We start from the raw sequence: 22,184 nt of genomic DNA on the forward strand, positions 1-22,184 counted from the left end.
ACACCAACATCAAAACCAACACCAGCAATAACACCAACACCAATACCAACACCAACACCAATAGCAACATCAACAGCATCATTACCAACACCAGCATCATTAACAAAACCAATACCAACATCAACACCAACACCAACACCAGCATCAACACCAACACCAACACCAATTCCAATACCAACACCCTCACCAATACCAACACCAACACCAACACCAACACCAACACCATCAGCAATACCAACACCAATTCCAATACCAACACCAACATCAGCATCAACAGCAACACCAACATCAGCATCAACGCCAACACCAGCATCAACACCAACACCAACACCAACACAAACATCAGCATCAACACCAAAACCAACACCAGCATCAACACCAATACCAACACCAGCATTAGGACCAACACCAATACCAACACCATCACCAACACCAACACCAATACCAACGCCAACACCAACACCAATACGAACACCAATAACAACACCAGCATCAACACCAAAACCAATACCAACACCAACACCAATATCAACACCAATATCAACAACAACACCAATACCAACACCAATATCAACACCAACATCAATACCAATACCAACACCATCAGCAGCATCAGCATCAACACCAACAGCAACACCAGCATCAACACCAACACCAATACCAACACCAACACCAATACCAACATCAGCACCAACACCAATACCAACACCAGCATCAACATCAACACCAACACCAACACCAGTACCAACACCAACATCAATACCAGCATCAACACCAACACCAACACCAATTCCAATACCAACATCAACATCAACACCAACACCAACACCAGCATCAACACCAACACCAATACCAACACCAACACCAATAGCAACATCAACAGCATCATTACCAACACCAGCATCATTAACAAAACCAATACCAACATCAATACCAACAACAACATCAATATCAACACCAACACCAATACCAACACCAACACCAACAGCAATACCAACACCAACACCAATACCAACACCAACATCAACACCAACACCAACACCAGCCTCAACACCAACACCAACATCAATACCAACACAAACACCAGCATCAACACCAACACCAACATCAACACCAACACCAACAGCAATACCAACAGCAACATCAACACCAACACCAGCATTAACACCAACACCAATACCAACACCAACACCAACATCAACACCAACACCAACACCAGCATCAACACCAACACCAACACCAATTCCAATACCAACACCCTCACCAATACCAACACCAACACCAACACCAGCATCAACAGCAACACCAACATCAGCATCAACGCCAACACCAGCATCAACACCAACACCAACACCAACATCAACACCAAAACCAACACCAGCATCAACACCAATACCAACACCAGCATTAGGACCAACACCAATACCAACACCATCACCAACACCAATACCAACGCCAACACCAACACCAATACCAACACCAATAACAACACCAGCATCAACACCAAAACCAATACCAACACCAACACCAATATCAACACCAATATCAACAACAACACCAATACCAACACCAACACCAACATCAATACCAATACCAACACCATCAGCAGCATCAGCATCAACACCAACAGCAACACCAGCATCAACACCAACACCAATACCAACACCAACACCAATACCAACATCAGCACCAACACCAATACCAACACCAGCATCAACGTCAACACCAACACCAACACCAGTACCAACACCAACATCAATACCAGCATCAACACCAACACCAACACCAGCATCAACACCAACACCAATACCAACACCAACAGCAATACCAACACCAACACCAGCATCAACACCAACACCAACACCAGCATCAACACCAACACCAGCATCGACACCAACACCAGCATCAACACCAACACCAGCATCAACACCAACAGCAATACCAACACCAACACCAACACCAGCATCAACACCAATACCAACACCAGCATCAACACCAACACCAACACCAACACCAACATCAGCATCAACACCAACACCAACACCAGCATCAACACCAACAGCAATACCAACACCAGCATCAACACCAATACCAACACCAGCATTAACGCCAACACCAATACCAACACCAACACCAACACCAGCATCAACACCAGCATCAACACCAACACCAACACCAACACCAGCATCAACACCAACACCAATCAGCAATACCAACACCAACACAAAACCAACACCAGCACCAACACCAACATCAATACCAACACCAACACCACGCCAACACCAATACCAACACAAATACCAACTCCAACAACAACACCAGCATCAACACCAGCACCAACACCAATACCAACAACAAAACCAACACCAACACCAACATCAATACAAACATCAACACCAACATCATTACCAACGCCAATACCAACACCAGCATCAATACCAAAACCAATACCAACACCAACACCATCACCAACACCAACACCAACACCAACACCAACATCAATACCAACACCAACATCAATACCAACACCAACACCAACACCAGCATCAGCATCAACACCAACACCAACACAAGAATCAACACCCACACCAATACCAACACCAACACCAATACCAACATCAACACCAACACCAATACCAACACCAGGATCAACACCAACACCAACACCAACATCAACACCAACACCAACATCAGCATCAACACCAAAACCAACACCAGCATCAACACCAACACCAACACCCATACCAACACCAACACCAACACAAATTCCAATACCAACACCAATAACAACACCAGCATCAACACCAGCATCAACACCAACACCAACACCAGCATCAACACCAACACCAGCATCAACACCAACACCAAACAGCAATACCAACACCAACACAAAACCAACACCAACATCAACACCAACAACAACATCAACACCAACACCAATACCAACACCAGCGTCAACACTAACACCAACACCAGCATCAACACCAACACCAATGCCAACACTAACACCAACACCAATAGCAACAGCAACACCAAAACCAGCATCACCAACAATACCAACACCAGCATTAAGACCAACACCAATACCAACACCATCACCAACACCAATACCAACGCCAACACCAACATCAATACCAACACCAATGACAACACCAGCATCAACACCAAAACCAATACCAACACCAACACAAATATCAACACCAACACCAATACCAACATCAACATCAACATCAATACCAATACCAACACCAACACCAACATCACCACCAACACCAATACCAACACCAACACCAGCATCAACAGCAACACCAACACCAACATCAGCATCAACACCAACACCAGCATCAACACCAACACCAACACCAACACCAGCATCAACAGCAACACCAACACCAACATCAGCATCAACACCAACACCAGCATCAACACCAACATCAGCATCAGCATCAACACCAACACCAACACCAGCATCAACACCAACACCAATGCCAACACCAACACCAACACCAATACCAATACCTACAGCAACACCAACACCAGCATCAACACCAATACCAACACCAGCATTAGGACCAACACCAACACCAACACCAGCCTCAACACCAACACCAGCATCAATACCAACACCAACACCAGCATCAACACCAACACCAACACCAACACCAACACCAACAGCAATACCAACACCAACAGCAACACCAACACCAACACCAACACCAATACCAACACCAACACCAACATCAACACCAACACCAACACCAGCATCAACACCAACATCAACACCAATTCCAATACCAACACCCTCACCAATACCAACAGCAAAACCAACACTAGCATCAACACCATCAGCAATACCAACACCAACACCAACACCAATTCCAATACCAACACCAACACCAGCATCAACAGCAACACCAACATCAGCATCAACACCAACACCAGCATCAACACCAACACCAACACCAACATCAGCATCAACACCAACACCAACACCAGCATCAACACCAACACCAATGCCAACACCAACACCAACACCAATACCTACAGCAACACCAACACCAGCATCAACACCAATACCAACACCAGCATTAGGACCAACACCAATACCAACGCCAACACCAATACCAACACCAATAACAACACCAGCATCAACACCAACACCAACACCAACACCAATATCAACACCAATATCAACATCAACACCAACACCAACACCAACACCAACACCAAAACCAACACCAACACCAAAACCAGTATCACCAACAATACCAACACCAGCATTAAGACCAACACCAATACCAACACCATCACCAACACCAATACCAACGCCAACACCAGCATCAACACCAACACCAATACCAATACCAACACCAATACCAACATCAGCACCAACACCAACACCAACACCAGCATTAACATCAACACCAACACCAACACCAGTACCAACACCAACATCAATACCAGCATCAACACCAACACCAACACCAATTCCAATACCAACACCAACATCAACACCAACAACAACATCAACACCAACACCAATACCAACACCAGCGTCAACACCAACACCAACACCAGCATCAACACCAACACCAATGCCAACACTAACACCAACACCAATAGCAACAGCAACACCAAAACCAGCATCACCAACAATACCAACACCAGCATTAAGACCAACACCAATACCAACACCATCACCAACACCAATACCAACGCCAACACCAACATCAATACCAACACCAATGACAACACCAGCATCAACACCAAAACCAATACCAACACCAACACAAATATCAACACGAACACCAATACCAACACCAACATCAACACCAATACCAATACCAACACCAACACCAACATCACCACCAACACCAATACCAACACCAACATCAATAACAGCATCAACAGCCACACCAATTCCAATACCAACACCAACAACAATACCAGCATCAACACCAACACCAACATCAACATCAACACCAACACCAACACCAATTCCAATACCAACACCAACACCAGCATCAACACAAACACCAACATCAACACCAACACCAACACCAATTCCAATACCAACACCCTCACCAACATCAACACCAACACCAACACTAGCATCAACACCAATATCAACACCAACAACAACACCAGCATCAACACCAACACCAGCATCAACACCAACAGCAACACCAACACCAGCATCAACACCATCAGCGATACCAACACCAACACCAACACCAATTCCAATACCAACACCAACACCAGCATCAACAGCAACACCAACATCAGCATCAACGCCAACACCAGCATCAACACCAACACCAACACCAACATCAACACCAACAACAACATCAACACCAGCATCAACTCCAACACCAATACCAACACCAACACCAATAGCAACATCAACAGCATCATTACCAACACCAGCATCATTAACAAAACCAATACCAACATCAATACCAACAACAACACCAATACCAACACCAACACAAATACCAACACCAACACCAACAGCAATACCAACACCAACACCAATACCAACACCAACATCAACACCAACACCAACACCAGCCTCAACACCAACACCAACATCAATACCAACACCAACACCAGCATCAACACCAACACCAACACCAACACCAACACCAACAGCAATACCAACACCAACATCAAAACCAACACCAGCAATAACACCAACACCAATACCAACACCAACACCAATAGCAACATCAACAGCATCATTACCAACACCAGCATCATTAACAAAACCAATACCAACATCAACACCAACACCAACACCAGCATCAACACCAACACCAACACCAATTCCAATACCAACACCCTCACCAATACCAACACCAACACCAACACCAACATCAACACCATCAGCAATACCAACACCAATTCCAATACCAACACCAACATCAGCATCAACAGCAACACCAACATCAGCATCAACGCCAACACCAGCATCAACACCAACACCAACACCAACACAAACATCAGCATCAACACCAAAACCAACACCAGCATCAACACCAATACCAACACCAGCATTAGGACCAACACCAATACCAACACCATCACCAACACCAACACCAATACCAACGCCAACACCAACACCAATACGAACACCAATAACAACACCAGCATCAACACCAAAACCAATACCAACACCAACACCAATATCAACACCAATATCAACAACAACACCAATACCAACACCAATATCAACACCAACATCAATACCAATACCAACACCATCAGCAGCATCAGCATCAACACCAACAGCAACACCAGCATCAACACCAACACCAATACCAACACCAACACCAATACCAACATCAGCACCAACACCAATACCAACACCAGCATTAACATCAACACCAACACCAACACCAGTACCAACACCAACATCAATACCAGCATCAACACCAACACCAACACCAATTCCAACACCAACACCAACATCAACACCAACACCAACACCAGCATCAACACCAACACCAATACCAACACCAACACCAATAGCAACATCAACAGCATCATTACCAACACCAGCATCATTAACAAAACCAATACCAACATCAATACCAACAACAACACCAATATCAACACCAACACCAATACCAACACCAACACCAACAGCAATACCAACACCAACACCAATACCAACACCAACATCAACACCAACACCAACACCAGCCTCAACACCAACACCAACATCAATACCAACACAAACACCAGCATCAACACCAACACCAACATCAACACCAACACCAACAGCAATACCAACAGCAACATCAACACCAACACCAGCATTAACACCAACACCAATACCAACACCAACACCAACATCAACACCAACACCAACACCAGCATCAACACCAACACCAACACCAATTCCAATACCAACACCCACACCAATACCAACACCAACACCAACACCAGCATCAACAGCAACACCAACATCAGCATCAACGCCAACACCAGCATCAACACCAACACCAACACCAACACCAACACCAAAACCAACACCAGCATCAACACCAATACCAACACCAGCATTAGGACCAACACCAATACCAACACCATCACCAACACCAATACCAACGCCAACACCAACACCAATACCAACACCAATAACAACACCAGCATCAACACCAAAACCAATACCAACACCAACACCAATATCAACACCAATATCAACAACAACACCAATACCAACACCAACACCAACATCAATACCAATACCAACACCAACAGCAGCATCAGCATCAACACCAACAGCAACACCAGCATCAACACCAACACCAATACCAACACCAACACCAATACCAACATCAGCACCAACACCAATACCAACACCAGCATCAACGTCAACACCAACACCAACACCAGTACCAACACCAACATCAATACCAGCATCAACACCAACACCAACACCAGCATCAACACCAACACCAATACCAACACCAACAGCAATACCAACACCAACACCAGCATCAACACCAACACCAACACCAGCATCAACACCAACACCAGCATCAACACCAACACCAGCATCAACACCAACACCAGCATCAACACCAACAGCAATACCAACACCAACACCAACACCAGCATCAACACCAATACCAACACCAGCATCAACACCAACACCAACACCAACACTAACATCAGCATCAACACCAACACCAACACCAGCATCAACACCAACAGCAATACCAACACCAGCATCAACACCAATACCAACACCAGCATTAACGCCAACACCAACACCAACACCAACACCAACACCAGCATCAACACCAGCATCAACACCAACACCAATACCAACACCAGCATCAACACCAACACCAATCAGCAATACCAACACCAACACAAAACCAACACCAGCACCAACACCAACATCAATACCAACACCAACACCACGCCAACACCAATACCAACACAAATACCAACTCCAACAACAACACCAGCATCAACACCAGCACCAACACCAATACCAACAACAAAACCAACACCAACACCAACATCAATACAAACATCAACACCAACATCATTACCAACGCCAATACCAACACCAGCATCAATACCAAAACCAATACCAACACCAACACCATCACCAACACCAACACCAACACCAACACCAACATCAATACCAACACCAACATCAATACCAATACCAACACCAACACCAGCATCAGCATCAACACCAACACCAACACAAGAATCAACACCCACACCAATACCAACACCAACACCAATACCAACATCAACACCAACACCAATACCAACACCAGGATCAACACCAACACCAACACCAACATCAACACCAACACCAACATCAGCATCAACACCAAAACCAACACCAGCATCAACACCAACACCAACACCCATACCAACACCAACACCAACACAAATTCCAATACCAACACCAATTCCAATTCCAACACCAACACCAACACCATCATCAACAGCAATACCAACACCAGCATCAACACCAACACCAACACCAACACCAACATCAACACCAACACCAACACCAGCATCAACACCAACACCAACACCCATAACAACACCAACACAAATTCCAATACCAACACCAATTCCAATACCAACGCCAACACCAGCATCAACAGCAATACCAACACCAGCATTAACACCAACACCAATACCAACACCAACACCAGCATCAACACCAACAGCAACAGCAACTCCAACACCACACCAACACCAATACCAACACCAATACCAACTCCAACAACAACACCAGCATCAACACCAGCACCAATACCAACACCAGCAACAACTCCAACACCAACACCAACACCAATACCAACACCAACACCAACAACAGCATCATCCTCAAAATCAACACCAACACCAGCATCAACACCAACACCAAACTCAATGCCAACACCAACACCAGCAACAACACCAACACCAACACCAACAGCAATACCAACACCAACGCCAGCATCAACACCAATACCAACACCAGCATCAACACCAACACCAAACAGCAATACCAACACCAACACAAAACCAACACCAGCATCAATACCAACACCATTACCAACACCAACACCAGCATCAACAGCAACACCAACACCAACATCAGCATCAACACCAACACCAGCATCAACACCAACACCAACACCAACATCAGCATCAACACCAACACCAACACCAGCATCAACACCAACAGCAATACCAACACCAGCATCAACACCAATACCAACACCAGCATTAACGCCAACACCAATACCAACACCAACACAACACCAGCATCAACACCAACACCAATATCAACACCAACACCAACACCTTCATCAACACCAGCATCAACACCAACACCAACACCAGCATCAACACCAACACCAACACCAACACCAGCATCAACACCAATACCAACACTAGCAACAACACCAACACCAACAACAATACCAGCACCAACACCAACACCAACATCAGCATCAACACCAACACCAACACCAACACCAGCATCAACACCAACAGCAATACCAACACCAGCATCAACACCAATACCAACACCAGCATTAACGCTAACACCAATACCAACACCAACACCAACACCAGCATCAACACCAGCATCAACACCAACACCAACACCAGCATCAACACCAACACCAAACAGCAATACCAACACCAACACAAAACCAACACCAGCACCAACACCAGCATCAATACCAACACCAACACCACGCCAACACCAATACCAACACCAATACCAACTCCAACAACAGCACCAGCATCAACAGCAGCACCAACACCAACATCAGCATCAACACCAACACCAGCATCAACACCAACAGCAACAGCAACACTAGCATCAACACCAACAGCAACACCAACATCAGCATCAACACCAGCATCAATACCAACACCAATACCAACAGCAACACCAACACCAGCATCAACCCCAATACCAACACCAGCATTAATGCCAACACCAATACCAACACCAACACCAACACTAACACCAATACCAACGCCAACACCAACATCAATACCAACACCAATAACAACACCAGCATCAACACCAAAACCAATACCAACACCTGCACTAATACCAACACCAACATCAATACCAACACCAACACCAACAACAGCATCAACATCAAAACCAACACCAACACCAGCATCAACACCAACAGCAATACCAACACCAGCATCAACACCAATACCAACACCAGCATTAACACCAACACCAATACCAACACCAACACCAACATCAACACCAACACCAATACCAACACCAGCATCAACACCAACACCAAACAGCAATACCAACACCAACACAAAGCCAACACCAGCATCAACACCAACACCAGCATTAACACCAACAGCAACACCAACACCAGCATCAACACCAACACCAACACCAGCATCAACACCAACACCAATACCAACACCAACACCAACACCAATACCAACACCAGCATCAACACCAATACCAACACCAGCATTAACACCAACACCAACACCAACACCAATACCAACAGCAACACCAACTCCAGCATCAACACCAATGCGAATACCAGCACCAACACCAATACCAACACCAACACCAACACCAGCATCAACACCAACACCAGCATCAACACCAATATCAACACTAGCATCAACACCAATACCAACACCAAAACCAACACCAACACCAACATCAATACCAACATCAACACCAACGTCAATACCAACACCAATACCAACACCAGCATCAATACCAAAACCAATACCAGCACCAACACCAATACCAACACCAACACCAACATCAATACCAATACCAACACCAACACCAGCGTCAGCATCAACACCAACACCAACACAAGAATCAACAACAACACCAATACCAACACCAACACCAATACCAACATCAACACCAACACCAATACCAACACCAGGATCAACACCAACACCAACACCAACATCAACACCAACACCAACATCAGCATCAACACCAAAACCATCACCAGCATCAACACCAACACCAACACCCATACCATCACCAACACCAACACAAATTCCAATACCAACACCAATTCCAATTCCAACACCAACACCAACACCATCATCAACAGCAATACCAACACCAGCATCAACACCAACACCAAAACCAACACCAACATCAACACCAACACCAACATCAGCATCAACACCAACACCAACACCAGCATCAACACCAACACCAACACCCATAACAACACCAACACAAATTCCAAAACCAACACCAATTCCAATACCAACACCAACACCAGCATCAACAGCAATACCAACACCAACACCAACACCAGCATCAACATCAACACCAATACCAACACCAGCATCAACACCAACACCAAACAGCAATACCAACACCAACACGAAACCAACACCAGCATCATCGCCAACATCAATACCAATACCAACACCACACCAACACCAATACCAACACCAATACCAACACCAATACCAACTCCAACATCAACACCAGCATCAACACCAGCACCAACACCAACATCAGCATCAACACCAACACCAGCATCAACACCAACAGCAACAGCAACTCCAACACCACACCAACACCAATACCAACACCAATACCAACACCAATACCAACTCCAACAACAACACCAGCATCAACACCAGCACCAATACCAACACCAGCATCAACTCCAACACCAACACCAACACCAATACCAACACCAACACCAACAACAGCATCAACCTCAAAACCAACATCAACACCAGCATCAACACCAACACCAAACCCAATGCCAACACCAGCATCATTTCCAACACCAACACCAGCAACAACACCAACACCAACACCAACAGCAATACCAACACCAACACCAGCATCAACACCAACACCAACACCAGCATCAACACCAACACCAGCATCGACACCAACACCAGCATCAACACCAACACCAACACCAGCATCAACACCAACAGCAATACCAACACCAACACCAACACCAGCATCAACACCAATACCAACACTAGCATCAACACCAACACCAACACCAACAACAATACCAACACCAACACCAACATCAGCATCAACACCAACACCAACACCAACACCAGCATCAACACCAACAGCAATACCAACACCAGCATCAACACCAATACCAACACCAGCATTAACGCCAACACCAATACCAACACCAACACCAACACCAGCATCAACACCAGCATCAACACCAACACCAACACCAACACCAGCATCAACACCAACACCAACAGCAATACCAACACAAAGACAACGCCAACACCAACATCAATACCAACACCAACTCCAATACCAACACCAGCATCAACACCAACAGCAATACCAACACCAACTCCAATACCAACACCAGCATCAACACCAACAGCAATACCAACACCAACACCAGCATCAACACCAACACCAAAACCGGCATCAACACCAACACCAACATCAACACCAGCATCAACAACAACACCAGCATCAGCATCAACACCAACACCAACACCAGCATCAACACCAACACCAGCATCGACACCAACACCAGCATCAACACCAACACCAACACCAGCATCAACACCAACAGCAATACCAACACCAACACCAACACCAGCATCAACACCAATACCAACACTAGCATCAACACCAACACCAACACCAACAACAATACCAACACCAACACCAACATCAGCATCAACACCAACACCAACACCAACACCAGCATCAACACCAACAGCAATACCAACACCAGCATCAACACCAATACCAACACCAGCATTAACGCCAACACCAATACCAACACCAACACCAACACCAGCATCAACACCAGCATCAACACCAACACCAATACCAACACCAGCATCAACACCAACACCAACAGCAATACCAACACAAAGACAACGCCAACACCAACATCAATACCAACACCAACTCCAATACCAACACCAGCATCAACACCAACAGCAATACCAACACCAACTCCAATACCAACACCAGCATCAACACCAACAGCAATACCAACACCAACACCAGCATCAACACCAACACCAAAACCGGCATCAACACCAACACCAACATCAACACCAGCATCAACAACAACACCAGCATCAGCATCAACACCAACACCAGCACCAGCATCAACACCAACACCAATACCAGCATCAACACCAACACCAACACCAGCATTGATATCAATAGGTTATTCAACAAGTCAGAGTACGGAGCTTGGCATCTACAAGCATGACCCCACTCAATCTCCTGAGTTCCTGGATCCTTTTGTGGTTCGTCCTTGGTGTCGGAGGAACTGCCCTCAAGCTGTTGATTTTCTTGCCCAACTCCATTCAGACCTGCTTGGCTTGTGAGGCTGGTTTCTTCCTCTGTCCACAGGATGTAGCACTTTACATCAATCGCTCAGCAGCACCTTTCGGCGACATGTTTTTTACCCATTGCAGATTGCCTCAGTCTTAGTTTCACCCCAGGAAGTAATATTAAACAGCGCCATTCAACGGCATACAGCCATATTGTATACACACTACCAGAGGGATGTGGAGGCTTTGGTGAGGGTATAGAAAAGCTTCACCAGGGTGTTGCATGGTTTTGAAAGTATTAGCTATGAGGAGAGATTAGACACTCCAACGTCACAGGCTGATGGATGACTTCATAGAAGTTGATGAAATTATGAGAGGCGTGGATAGTCTGAGTCTTTTTTGCATGGTAGAATTATCAATTACTAAGGGACACTGGTTTAGAGTAAAAGAGGGAAAGGGTAAAGCTGGTGTGAGAGTCAAGTGTTTTACACAGAGAGTGGTAAGTTCCTGGAATATACTGCAAGAGGAGTTGGTAGAGGCAGATACAATAGCACATTTATAGAGTCATACTGTAAAGGTCTACAGCATGGAAACAGGCCCTTCTGCCCAACTTGCACAAGCTGCCGAGTTTTCTTAAATTAAACTAGTCCCATTTGCCTGCGTTTGGTCCATATCCCTCTGGACTTATCTCATCCAAGTACTTGTCTAAATGCTTCCTAAATGATGGAAGTCATGATTTGGAGATGCCGGTGTTGGACTGGGGTGTACAAAGTTAAAAATCACACAACACCAGGTTATAGTCCAACAGGTTTAATTGGAAACACATTAACTTTCAGAGCGGCGCTCCTTCATCAGGTGATTGTCACAACCACCTGATGAAGGAGCGTCGCTCCGAAAACTAGTGCTTCCAATAAACCTGTTGGACTATAACCTGGTGTTGTGTGATTTTTAACTAAATGACGGAAATGGACCATCTCGAGGCAAAAGGCTTTTAGTTTAGAACAGTGTCATGTGTCAGTGAGGGTTTGGTGAGCTGAAGGGCTTGTTCCCATCCCTGTAGTTTTCTTTGTTCTTTATTCTGCCACCCCTCAGTCTCCCTGTACTATGAAATCCTCTCTGATTCATCAGGAAACCCTGAAATAGGATATTAGCTCTATGGCAAAGTTAAACAGCCATCATTAAGTTCATTAATAGAATGAAGCGAATCTTGACCATTGACTGACTATTCCACCTCTCCCTCACACAAGCCCACTGCCCAGTGCTTGTGGGTCTGTTGATATTGAATTCTGATCAGTAACACCCCAGAGCCTTGAATCCAGCAGTTTCCCTGGCCTCAGGTCTTGTTTTGTTGTAAACTGATCAAGGTAAAACATGACAGTGTAAAGCAGGTTGCAATGATTCTATATTCCACCCAATGGAAATAATTTACAGTATCTCATTAACTTAAATCTACCCCATTAATCAAGATTAATGACTTCATTGTTAAGCAATGTATATGTTCTGCTTTCTGAGGAAGGGAGCCAAAATATAGACCAAGCACTCTTGGTGTGTTAAAGTAATTCTAATTAAATTTTTAACCATGAAACACACTCCCCTGACATAATACAGCATCACTGCAAGAGTTTACAAACCAATCCCACAGCTGGTGAGATCTTTCACATTGCCCTACGATGCTAAAGGTAACACATCAAAATGTTCCAAATGTCACACCACAGAGTGCGGTGCCAAAAGAAACTGGCCTCCGAAACTTCCAGCATGCCACCTCATTATGTAGGCTGGGTGCTGGGCGTCACTCTCTGTTGGTAATTGCAAACAGTTGCATGGTTTGTTTGCTTTATAAAGGACAAGCCAGTCCATAACCACAAAGAGAAAAGAAAGAGGCAAGATCCTGCCAGCCTGACAACGCTCAGTTGGCGTGAGGCAGCCGTGTTGGAGGAAAGTCAATAGTGGGCGAGGGAGACCCTGGTGGCTTGGAGACAGCCCAACGAGGCAAGTGCCTTCTATTACTGCATCTCGTCAACTTCCCCTTGAATCCCACTCTGTCAGAACACAGGAACATTTGGTACATTTGAACAAATCTTTCCTCTGCTGATACATTGGCGCTGAGATATGTAAGCTCAGTTTCTAACATTTTGTATTAATTGAATGGCTACATTTGCTCCTGTGAACAAGCCATTTTCATATCCTCAGTTGAGGTACTTGAGGATTGCTGCTTTTTGAGCATTGTCTCTGTTACTGGGACTGACAGTTCCCCCAGAACAAAACAAAATCACTAAAATGTTGTTCTTGAGTTTGTGTTAGTTAAGCATCTGGCAACAAATTCTAATCTGCAGGATCAATTTGCTCATGAGTCTATTTGAGCTGGCTGAACACCATCAGTAAGCATACCCTCAAAAAACTCAAGTCAGTCATTTTGCTCTTTCTTGTTCTCGGTACTTGTGTCTTTGAGGAAACTTTGCTGCTATTTATTGTCTGATCTGTCTGATAAAATCCTTTAAAGTCTGTGGTTCCCTTACTGTTGATTCTTTATTCGAGGTTTGACTATCCGTCTAGGAAGCCCTAAGGAAAAGTCTGCTTTGTGGAAACAGATTGAGCAGTTTAGACCTATACATCCTGAAGTTTGGACGATTGAGAGGAGTTCTAATTGAGCTCTTCAAGATCATAGAATAGAATCACTCCAGTGTGGAAACAGGCCCTTCAAGTTCACAGCAAATCATCAACAGCAATGGGCGGCACGGTGGCACAGCGGTTAGCACTGCTGCCTCACAGCGCCAGAGACCCAGGTTCAATTCCCAACTCAGGCGACTGACTGTGTGGAGTTTGGGCATTCTCCCTGTGTCTGCGTGGGTTTCCTCTGAGTGCTCCGGTTTCCTCCCACAGTCCAAAGACCTGCAGGTAAGGTGAATTGGCCATGCTAAAATTGCCCGTAGTGTTAGGTAAATGTAGGGGAATGGGTGGGGTGCGCTTCGGCGGGTCGGTGTGGACTTGTTGGGCCGAAAGGCCTGTTTCTACACTGTAAGTAATCTAAAAAAACAGCATCCTGCCCAGCACCCCACCTTATCCCTGTCAGCCCACAATTCCTATTCACCTAGCCTGCACAGCCTTGGATACCAAGAAGAATTTAGCACTCACCCCTCTCTTCAAACTCCCCTCAGTTCGCCCCCAGTCCTACCCCCCTCCACATTCGCCCTGCTCTCTTCACCATCTCTCCTTGCCACACTCTCATCGTTCTCATTCTCACCTCTTCTTCTGATCAGATCATTAGGTTACAAGACATAGGAGCAGAGGCAGGCCATTCAGTCCATCAAATCTGCTCTAACATTCAATGAGATCATGGCTGATCTGATAATTCTCAACTCCTGCCTTTATTCCATAATCTTTGATTCTCTTACTGATTTAAAATCCATCTGTCTCAGTCTTGAGTACAGTTAACGACACAATCTCAACAGCCTTCTGTGATAAAGAATTCCAGAGATTCTCTCCCCTCTGAGAGAAAAATTATCTTCCTCATCTCTGTCTTCAATTTCTTCAACTGTCTTCCTTTTCTCTGAGATCATGCCTGCTGGTCCTAGACTCTGTCTTCTAAATTCCAATAATTATCATCCCAAGTTACTTAACATCTCCTCACCAAAAAAATCCCTGCATTCCTGAAATTAGCCAAATGACCTTTCTCTGGACTGCCTCCGATGCCCTTATCTAGTCTATCTCCCCTTAGATTAGAGGATCAAATCTCTTCACAGTATTCCAGTTGTGGTCTGACAATAGCCTTGTATAATTTTAGGAAAGCCCCCTGCTTTGATATTCCATTCCCTCTGAAATAAAGGCTAACATTCTAATTGTCTTCCCTATAACACACTGAACATTGTTGCTCACATTTATGATCCATAAACAAGGACTCCCAAATCCCTCTCTGTGTGTATCTTTCTCCAGTCTTTCCCCATTTAATTAATATTCAGTTCCTCTATTATTTCTTCCAAAGTATATAACCTCACATTTTCCGATGTTATATTCTACTCACCGAGTTTTTGCCCAGCCGCTAAACCTGTCCACAAGAGAGGAGGAGATTGGCAATTGTTAGATTAGATTAGATTCCCAACAGTGTGGAAGCAGGCCCTTTGGCCCATCAAGTCCACACTGACCCTCCGAAGAGCAACCCACCCAGACCCACTTCCCTCACCCTACATTGACTAATGCACCTAACACTATAGGTAATTTAGCATAGGCAATTCACCTAACCTGCACATCTTTGTGACCGCAGGAAAAAACCAGAGCACCCGGAGGAAATCCACGCAGACACAGGAAGAATGTGCAAACTCCACAGGGGCAGTTGCCCGAGGCTGGAATCGAACCTGGGTCCCTGGCACTGTGAGGCTGCAGTGCTAACCACTGAGCTACAATATCTCCCAGTAAAGGAGGCGGCCGTAGCAACATTGGATAGAAGGAAAATTGAAATGGAGGAGTTATTTAAAAGATTAATTCTACCCAATCTGAAAATCATCATTCAACTTGGGTGCATCCTGAGAGAAATAAGGATGGAAATGTAGATGTTGGCTAGTTTTCCAATCCTCCTCCATTCGAGGAGTATTACTAGACAATGAGAGAATTATAAATGTTACAGTGTTGATTTAAAAAGGAGAGTCCAGATGCTAAAATTCAGTAATGGTAACGCTGGGTAAACTTTTTGCCATAATAGAGTCATAGAGATGTAGAGCATGGAAACAGACCATTCAAACCAATACGTCCATGCCAAACAGATGATATTATAAAAGAATCTAATCCCATTTGCCAACATATGGCCCATATCTCTCGAAATCTTTCCTACTCATATACCCATCCAGATGCCTTTTAAATGTAATTGTGCCCACCTCTACCACTTGATTTGGTAGTTCATTTCATACACACACCATCCTCTAAGTGCCCTTCAGGTCCGTTTTAAATCTTTCCCCTCTCAACTTGAACCTATGCCCTCTAGTTTTGGACTCCCCTAATCTGGGAAAAAAGACCTTGGCTATTCACCCTATCCATATCCCTCATGATTGTATAAATCTCTATAAGGTCATCCCTCAGCCTCTGATGCTCCAGGGAAGATAGCCCCAGCCTATTCAACCTCTCCAACCCTGGCAAAAACATTGTAACCTTTTCTGCAACCTTTCAAGTTTAACAGTATCTTTCCTAAAACAGTGAGGCCAGAATTGAATATCTCACCAATGTCCTGTACAGCTGCAACATAACCTCCCAGCTCCTGTACTCAATGCACTGACCAATGAAGGCAAGTGTACCAACCACTTCCTTCATAACCCTGTCTACCGAAAACTCCACTTTCATGGAGCTAAGAATCTGCACCCCAAGGTCTCTTTGTTAGCAAGAAATCTTTAGTACCCTGAGGAAACTTGCCAAGGTGGATCGGCTATGATCTCACTGAATGTTTGAGCTGGCCAATGACCTAAACTTTCTCTTCAGCCCTATGCTTCTACATTCAGCATTAGGAACACAGTTTTGTTATGTTCTGTTAATTACATGAATTTGGATGGACAGGACGTGGCTTCATGGTTTACAAGTGCCATGAAACTCAAATGTCTGAAATAACAATCTTGCTAGCAATGGTCTTCAGGGAAATGTAGACTGGTAAATAGACCGAAGAAACTAAACATTGAAAAATGTTAAGTGGCATATCGGGTCATAGAATTAGGATTAGACCGTTTTGCCCTCAAAACTGTTCTACCATCATTCACTGAGAGGAAGGATTATTTTTCTGATAGAATTGTGACCTTGCCTCGTAAAAAGAATGAAATAGGAGCAGGAGTAGGCAATCCAGTGCACTGTCTCTCTCAAGACCCTTGACTTCCTTGTCAATCAAAAATTGTCAAACTCAACTGTGAATATTTTCAAAGAACCAGCTTTCAGTGATCGCTGATGAGGAGAATTCTAAAAAAAAAACTCCTCTGAGAGGAGAAATCCTCTTTCTTAAATAGGAGACTCTTATTTTGCAACTGTATCCCTGAGTGATTGGAACTGTCCACTCCACATTGTCTCTGTTAAGTTCCCTCAGAATCATGTTTCAGTAAGGTCACCACCCATTCCTGTAAACTGCAATGAGTGTTGACTCAAACTGTTCAATCTCTCTTCAGAAGACGAACCCCTCAGGCAGTTGTATTGGCAGAGGGACTATTATCTGGACTTTGAATTTAGAACCCAAGACCTCAACAAATCTGACTGGACCAGCCATAGAAATACTGCAGCTACAAGTGCAGGTTAGAAGCTGGGAATCCTGAACCCTGGGTTAAATATTAATGAATCAAGGGCTAAAAGTGTGAAAGCCAGGCCAGAAAGCGGACATGGGATAACTTATTGTTGAGCATTTGCAAGTTGAAAATAACCAGGCACAAATCCATCAATTATAATAACAATAGCCATTCCAGCAGCTACTTGAATGGATCTTTCCTAAGGAAAGACATCAAAGATTTCTGACAAACTGGCGAATCTCACTCTTCCTCCTCGATATTATTCTGACAGCTGTTGTAATCAGCTGCAGTTGAGTGAAATTTTGTTTGTGTGCAAATGAGCCTATCTATGTCCCTGAGCAGCTGTCCTCAGTGAGATAGTAAGTGAGCTTGGAAGATAAAGATTGTGGAAAAATGGCACCTTTTCAAAAAGAGACCATCTGAGGGAAAACATCTGTTTGCTTTGATGCTGCATGCAATCACTCACAGGTGTTTCAGAGGCAGTGATCTTTCCCATAAGTTATTTTAATTACTGAGGTTTGAGCACGCTCCATAACACATTTCTAAAAAGCCAGACTGCTCCAAAAAGAATCAGGGCTTTGATAATTGTGGAATGAAGTTCTTCATACCAGGAAAAATGTGGGAGGTTGTGGCGGAGTTAGGGGTTACTTTAAATTCTCCTGGGAATAGGTTCCTGTGGTTTGAAGCAGTTGGCAGTAAAAAAAAGTCTCCCATCTCCTCATTGTTCACAGAAACAACTTACATCTCAGGGAGCAGAGATGCAACCTGCAGCATTCTTAAGCTGTTCTGCCAGTTGGCTGAAGAAGTCTCCAAGACAGTCACGTGTTACAGTCACAGAGAAGGTGTTAAGATCAGAATTAACATTTGAGACGTTCATTCAACAGTTTGACAACAGCAGGGAAGATGCCGTTCTTGAATCTGTTCGTATGTGTATGTCAAACTTTTGAGTACTCTAGAGTCAAAAAGGGTGGCTCTGGAAGAGCACAGCAGTTCAGGCAGCATCCGAGGAGCAGGAGAATCGATGCTTCAGCCATAAGGCCTTCAACTGGAATGTGGAGGGGGAAGCTGGCTGAAGAGAGAAATAAAAGGGTGGTGTGGGGAAGGTAGCTGGGAAGACAATAGGTGAAGGCAGGTGGGAGGGGACTAATGGTGATAGGTCAATGGGGAGAGTGGGTCAGATAGGTAGGAAGAAAAATTGATAGGTCAAGAAAGCAGTGGAGGGTTGAATTGGGATGAGGTGGGGCAAGGGGAGATTTGGAAACTAGTGAAGTCTACATTGATGCCGTGTGGTTGAAGGGTCCCAAGGCGGAAGATGAGGCTTTCTTCCTTCAGCTGTTAGGCGGTTTGGATTTGGCAGTGGAGACGGCCCAGGACGTGCATTTTCTTGGTGGGGTGGGAGTTGGAGTTGAAATGGTCAGCCAAAGGGCAGTTGGGTTGTTTGGGTGCGTGTGTCCCAGAAGTAGTCCCTGAAATGCTCCACAAGTTGATGTCCTGTCACCCTGGTGTACAGGAGAACACATCAAGAGCAATGGACGCAGAAGATGTGGTGGGTGGATGCACAGGAAAATCTCTGCCGGATGTGGAGGGAGGTGAGGGGGGAGGTGTGGGTGCAGGTTTTGCATCTCATGCGCTGGCAAGGAAAGGTGTTGTGTGTGGAGGGTGGGTTGGTGGGGGCTGTGGACCTTACAAGGGATTCGTTGAGGGAATGGTCTCTGTAGAACGCAGATGGGGTGTGGAGGAAGGGTTGGGTCTGTCGGTAGGTGACGAAAATGATGGAGGATGATGCGCTGTATCCAGAGTTTAGTGGTGTGGAAGATGAGGACCAGGTGGTTCTATCCTTGTTGCGGTTGGATGTTGTTGATCACGTGGGAGGTGAAGCTGTGGTCCCTGAAATAGCAGGGATGGCAGGATGACTCATTGGTTAGCACTGCTGCCTCACAGTGCCATGGCCAGGGCCAGGGTTCAATTCCAGCCTCATGTGACTATCTGTGTGGAGTTTGCACATTCTCTTTGTCTGCGTGTGTTTCCTCCGGGTGCTCCGGTTTCCTCCCACAATCCAACGATGTATAGGTCAGGTGAATTGGCCATGCTAAATTGTCCACAGTGTTCAGGGATGTGTAGGGTTGGGTGCATTAGTCAGGGATTAAATGTAGGGAATGGGTCTGGATGGGGTTACTCTTCAGAGGGTCGGTGTGAACTTGTTGGGCCAAAGGGCCTGTTCCACACTGGAATCCTATGATCTATGATCTGGATGTCCTGGAGTAGAATTTTTCCTCCTGAGAGCAGATATGGCAGAGGCGGAGGAATTGGAAGAAGAGATATTCTACCCAATAGAAGAGGGTGGAATAGAGTATAAATGTGGTGGGACAGGTCTTTGATGATGTTGACTTCTTTCCCAAGGCAGCAGGAAGTATTGATGGGGTTATTGGATGGAAGGCTGTTTTGCGTGATGGACTGTGCTGTGCTCAGTACTCTCTGTAGTTTCTTGGGCAGAGTAGTTACCATACCATGCTGCGATGCATCCAGATAGGATGCTTTCTATGGTGCATCTATAAAAATTGGTGAGGGTCTTTGTGGGCATGCCAAGTTTCCTTAGTCTCCTACGAGGTGGAGGCATTGTTGTGCTCATGTTGA

The sequence above is a fragment of the Hemiscyllium ocellatum genome, chromosome 26, assembly GCF_020745735.1.
Source record: "Hemiscyllium ocellatum isolate sHemOce1 chromosome 26, sHemOce1.pat.X.cur, whole genome shotgun sequence".
NCBI lineage: Eukaryota > Metazoa > Chordata > Chondrichthyes > Orectolobiformes > Hemiscylliidae > Hemiscyllium > Hemiscyllium ocellatum.